The sequence below is a fragment of the Benincasa hispida genome, chromosome 8 (genome assembly GCF_027475165.1).
Source record: "Benincasa hispida cultivar pf3 chromosome 8, pf3_genome.v1.1, whole genome shotgun sequence".
NCBI classification, from domain to species: domain Eukaryota; kingdom Viridiplantae; phylum Streptophyta; class Magnoliopsida; order Cucurbitales; family Cucurbitaceae; genus Benincasa; species Benincasa hispida.
Window position 1 is genome coordinate 6,300,559 of NC_143485.1, and position 6,963 is coordinate 6,307,521.

Genomic DNA, 6,963 nt, shown 5'->3' on the forward strand with positions numbered 1-6,963 from the left:
AGTCTAGGGGTGTTCAAAAAACTTGGTAACTCGACCAACTCAGACTACCCAACCCAGGGTTGGGTTGAGTTAGATTTTATTTTGGGTTGGGTTGGGTTAAAAATGTTAAAATATATTAAATTCGAGTTGGGTCTCGGGTTACCCCATTTCAGGGTCGGGTCAACCCGACCCAACCCGAATATATATTAGGTTTAAAAAAAAAAATTTGGGTTGGATTGGGTTGGGTTGACCATCCAAAAAAATAACTAAAGCTAGGTTTTCAATTAATAATGACAACAATTTATAAATAGATTGAAAATGTTCATCAATATAAGGGCAAAAACCATTCAAGGTTAGGTTACTATCATAGGATTCATTATTAGCCAACCCAATTTTTTGGGTTGGTCCACAAAAATCTTCCAACCCGGACTATGTACATCCCTAGTAGAGTCATCAGCCACATCTTCCCAACTCGTGTATATAGAGGTAAACATAATATTAACTCATGATGGGGATTAGATCTATCTAGATATGAAAGTCATGTCAATATTTTCAAATTAAACTTACTATCATCTCTTTGCATCATATCACAAATATTTAATTCATTTCAACCATCATAAATCATAAATTAGTAATCTATCTTTATGATTGAGATTAAATTAGTGAAATTTTAAACTCATCGGTGTTGTAATAGTTTTATTACATGAGTAAGTAGAGATGTCCACGGGGCGGATTCACCGAGGAATTCGGGGATCGGGTTTCCGCGGGGAATTTTTCCCTGTTACTTTTTTTTTTTTTTTTGTAAAAAGTCAATTAATTTAAATCACTAATGTGAGCAAATTTTAATTAAATAATTAACTTTATCACTAAATTGTTTATTATGGTTAGTTTTATATGAAAAATTGAATTTAAAGATAAATTACTCAAATTTTGACCTAAAAAAGCTAATTAATTTCTTTTAGTAGAAAGAAATAAATATAAATCAAATTATTCACAAATATAATCTAAATTCAAACATTCAATTTAAACATATTCATTATATTTTCCAAAAAAAAATAATCAATTTTGAAATTTAAATATAATATTTGTATAATAATAATAATAACATAACATTAGATAACTATACTAAATAAATATGTAAAAGCTAATCGAGGCGGGGACGGAGACGGGGAATACTCACGGGAAATTTTTTCCCCCATTCCCCGCCTAATCGGGAAATCCCCACGAAAAATTGGACATCTCTATGTGTAAGAATATTTTCAAAGGTAATCTTAATAAATGATTTAAATCAACGTTAAGAGGTTAATTTAGCAATCATAAATACAAGTTTGAATTGATGAAATTAATAGTTTAAGATTTTAATTTATATAACCCAAAATTTAAAATTTAAGGACATAAATGTATTGTATTTTTAGGGCATGAATCAAATTATTCCTCTTAACTTTGGAGTTAGTTGGAACTATAAACTAATGATTTAATCAATTTAAACCTTGTACGATGTATCAATTTACACTACTCACCATATTTTTTTGTGACCAATATAGTGTGAAACTTATAATTTGAATCAATTAAACTACTAAATTTTCATAAGTCAATAAATTTTGATCATTCATTACAATTACCTTTAAAAGTCATCCATCCATTGATTCTTAAATGTGTAGATTTCTTCAATTATGAACTTTACAAAATGGACGATTCTTAAATGGAATTATGAGCAAAGGTGTGTTTTGTATGTAGGGTTGGATTCATTTGAGATTATCTATATGGGTAATAATTGTTTGCGTTTGGGGTGCAGACTTAGCTAAGTTAATAAAACTTAGTCGTGCTTGATGTGCGTAGTTGAGTTGGTTTAGTAAGATTTTGTTTAGGAATGTAGAGCTGAGCTAAGTTGAGTTATAAATATATGGTAAAACAGTAAATCCCAAATATATGCTCCCAAGTGACGAACCGGATTACCAAAGTTACACTCTTGCCTTAAGAAGTCAACCTGGTTGCATACAGACCTTGTAAATAATTAAAAAAAATGCAGTGTAGCAATGTTGAGGAAGATCATATGCACATTTTGTAACCTAAAAAAATATGCATTTTTATGGATTTTTTTTCTTAACTTTTTGTTATACCATTCAACTACACACATACTTTCTCAAATTTTAATACTCCTTCGAGATGTGAACTATATATATATATATATATATCACAATTTTCTATATGTAACTATTGCACTCGATATAGACAAAATACTATTGTTTATATAATCAACAACCTTGCAAACATATTTTAATGGTTGAGTTGAATAGGCACAAAAACTAGGGGTACCATCATTGGTGTATTTGCATGTCCATAATAAATTTAAACATGGCCAACAACGAGTTGATTTCATACATTAAAAAAAAAACAAAAAAATATTGTTCAATAAAATTGTCAAGTTAGTCAATCTTACCAAGTAGAAGCAAACAATATATATTTCTAGATGCCAGTGACAATTTTGTTTATGAGGACGACTCAATTGTCCTCACACAATCCTTCAATGTCAAATTACTTTAAAAGACTATAATTAAACACCCTAAACTAATTATTTCAAATTTGTATTTAAGATCACTTTTGCCCGCCAACTTTTTTTTTTTTTTTAATTTCTTTTTAGTATATGATAATTTGAGTTGGTCTTTATAATTAGTTGCTGGAGATGATTAATAGAGTTAAATGGTTGGAGTTGGTCATCCAAGGTAGTCGTTAGAGTTGGACACCAAAGGTGGTCTTCGACGAAGTTGGTTGCCTAAGATGATTATCAGTGTTGGTAACCAAAGGTGTGTGGTTTGAAGGTTTGTGAAAACCCTAGACGAAAGCGATATCGTTTCCCAATTTTTAATTTACACAAAAAAAAAAAAAAAAAAAAATCAGAACCCCATTATGCATTCTAAACAGATTACGACATGCTTATAACAAAATTATAAAGAAAGCATTTGGGGTTTGGATTATTAACCTTTTGAAGAACCAATTATTCACGAATTTCCTTCATAATCTGGTCACGAATACTCTTGATTTCTTCTTAGTATCATGAACAAAAACAGAAGCATTACAAACCCAAATTGGACACCTTTAAAAAATAATCCTCTATATTATCCTTTAGGGATTGAAAATTACAGGAGTGTGCGAGGCTCTGTAATTAATATGGGAGGGGGACATATTTTTTAGAGAAGACATTTTGCAGGAGTTTGTTTTTTTTTTTTTTTTGTTCTTCTTCTTCGTGAGAGTGTAGAGAACAAGATGATCACAAACGCTCTACAGTTTTGGAAGATGAAGATCGTTGTTTTCATAACTACCCACTCACCATCATCATCAATAGAAAATTAGGGAGGAAATTAGAAATAACTCCCTCCATTTAAATTTAAAAAGTATTAAAACTTAAAATAAATTATATAATTATACATTAACCACCTTAATATATAATATATAAATGTTATATCTAATATAACATGTAATCTATAGTTTAGGTTATATCAAATATGATATAATATATAGTTTAAAATTCTCTCAATTAACATATAGTATTTAAGATGAATTAAATTCACACTAAAATTAATTATATGAATTCAATTCATATAATTAATATTTGAATCATATTCCAATATTTATTTCCTCTAAAAAAACTTTATATTATAATGTATCAAATACATTATATTAATTATATCACCTATGATTAATTTAAATTAATTATATGTGATATAATTGATTCCCTCAATTAATTTGAACATTTCAAATTAATCCAAAATTAATTGGGTTCTCAATAATCTTAGTTGAACTACTAAGAGAACCTTATGGACCTGTAGATTGAAGCTTCAACGGTACTTGGATAATTAATTAAACTCCTTTAATTAAATTATCCAACTTCCATTAACTGTTGTCACTCCATTAAAGACTGACAGCTGCATTCTTCGCACTACATATATATTTCTGTGTCCATTTGATATGACTACTGTGATGACCCTTCACAAATTGCACGTAAGTACAGTTTGACCAAAATTATTGTTTTGCCCATGTAATTACATCTAACTCCTTAAGTACCACTGATCTCTCTAATAAACAATAAGTCATAGTCCAATTATAATCAAACCCCTCTCTGCTAAGAAATAGTGTAACGCCACATTGTTCAAGCTTTGGATTCAGCCCTTAAGGGAGCAATTTATCTACTTACTTCGATGTTAGGGAATGAGTGAATTTCGTCTTGTGTAGTTGTGTTTCCAGCTTCCCAATTAGACGAATCCCCAAAATGGTAGGCATATCAAGTCGACAAACTAGCCACTATCGCTCATACAAATCAAATATCTGCCTTCATAGGTAGAAGTTCACAACTCATCAAAGATTCTGGTCACGTCACCTATGACCATCCTGATAAAATGTAAGTCTTTGCTATTAATGGTGTTATATAATGAGACTATTCATTTCGTGGTCCGGTCTTATACAAACTCTTTTTTATTGAACACCCCGCTCACATGTCTCTACATGAATAATCAGGATCAGATCATTTGTAGAACTCTACAATAATTGTAATATCTATAAAGTGGGACGTATTCATAGTGTCACATGGATAAGGTATCCAGTATTCTCCATCTACTACAGATCATTCAGGTTATCACTTAAACACAATCCACTTGTATATCTCTACATACATGTTTAAGTTACAAAATATAACTTTGAATGTTTGTTTATTGGTTTAGTGGGCTAATGCTATTAGATGTCGAATAAAATACCTCAAATTTTATTTTTAAAAAATCGTCTGTATAATACAATTACAAACTACAGGATCCGCGAGATTTAGGGCATCAACCCCAACATGGTTGACACCGAAATTGATCATGGAGGTGGTCACTGGAACCCAAAGTTGATCGTCGAAGTTGTGTTAAGGTGATTTGTTGGAATTGGTCACTAGAGTATGTCACTAGAGTGAGGTAGCAATAGTTAAAGACGACAAGCGACGAGTGGAGTCATTAAAAATATTGGAAGGATTAAGAGTTTTGGTGAGCTTGGTTAAAACAACCAACTTCCATCAATATTTTATGTTGGTGGCCTAAAAATTGAGTTGTTAATTTTGATCAACTCAACCCAATTCATGTTGGTAGTATACACCCCCTAAAAGTTTAGATTGATTTATTTATAAAAGTCTAAGAGTTTAATTGATACAATTATAAGTTTCATATGAAACTTTTCTAAATGGAATGTCATGGAGATTGTAAATTGATACGCTTACAAAAGTTTAAGATCTAACTTGATATATTTTTTAATTCATAGATCGATAAAACATCTAAAGTTTAGAGGTGTGAATTGATATTTTTTCTATTTTTTAATGAATGAACAGTTTATGTATTTTTTATGGTTACTTGTTCACATATTGACACGTGCAATTCCCTCTTTGTACCAGGTGCATGTCTCCGCTGTCCAAAGTACTCATCAACATCTAAAGTTTAGAGGTGTGAATTGATATTTTTTCTATTTTTTAATGAATGAACAGTTTATGTATTTTTTATGGTTACTTGTTCACATATTGACACGTGCAATTCCCTCTTTGTACCAGGTGCATGTCTCCGCTGTCCAAAGTACTCATCAACATCTTCACTCAATTGAATTTATTTGTTAAGGAATCATTTTAGTTCAAACCGAGGCAGAGCATCACTCATGAGCTCTAATTAATCATTTAAAATAAGGTGCCTTCACAATAACCAAATAAGTGTTTAAAGAAGAAAGAGGTGACTAAGGGAAATGCTCATAGTGCAGTTTAGAATGCCTATTTGAAGAATTTACGAGCTTAATGAGTAATTAGGGGCAACATATATCAGGGTGATTTTAGATCAAAGGATATAATCAATATCAAACAAAAATAGAAATGATAAAGCAAAAAAGATAATAAAATTCGGGCTAAAAATATTAACTTAAGACTAAAATGGGCTAGGAAAGGGATGGGCTTGGCTAAGTCAAAGTGCTCGACCTTGACTTGGCTGAGACCGAGCTTAACAAAGTATCCAATGAGGCATGCTCTGCACATACATTGATCCTAGTAAAATGGCAAATATGACACACCCCTCGCGCGCATGCCCGACCCGATGAGTTAAAGGACAATTCCAATACAACTTTAAACCTCTACTGGGAAGGACTTACATTGACTACAACTATAAATACATCATGATAACTATAAAGAGAGATGCATCCATATGTTGATACTCAAACTTTCTACTTGCTACATACATACACACTTTCTAACTTAGGCACTAGAACTTGTATGGCAAGCATCACATTAATGTGAACAATTTGCCATCTTCAACATTGCAGATCGTTATCAAATAAAAATCAAACGTGTTTTTTCTTGTTTGGATTTAGGCTTCAACAACACACATCGAGTGAAAGGGGATTGTGTGATTTGTAAATGGAAGCAAGATATCAAAATAATTATTGCTTCACTTAAAATTGATCACTCTCACTTGCATCGAGGAAACAAGAGTTATGGTTTGTTTGGAATGATTGGACAAAAAAAGATTTTTCAAAGAGTTCATTTTTATTTAAACTCTTTTGATAAAAGCTAGTTAAAATGCACTTCAAAAGTTATTTTTGAGTGGCTGTCAAACGCTTTAATTTTATTCAAAGTGACTTGTTTTCAAAATTAAACACTTGAAAAGTTAAACCAGACACACTCTTAATATAAGAAAAAGAAAAAAAAATGGTGAGACCACGTGTCTATAAACTAATGTAATATTGTGTCAAATTCAATAATTAAGTAACTAACACACACGCATATATATAATTTGGGGAATCAGACCTTTGACTTTAAGTCAATATTACAACTACTACGCCAGTTAAGCTAGATAAGTAACTAGCTACTGTTTTAAGATTTAATATTAATATCACTTAATTATTAAAATAAATTATAGTTAATTTTAATTAATTTAATAAGGAAGGAAGATACTATTCTAAGTAATTGTTGTTAGGTTCTCGTGG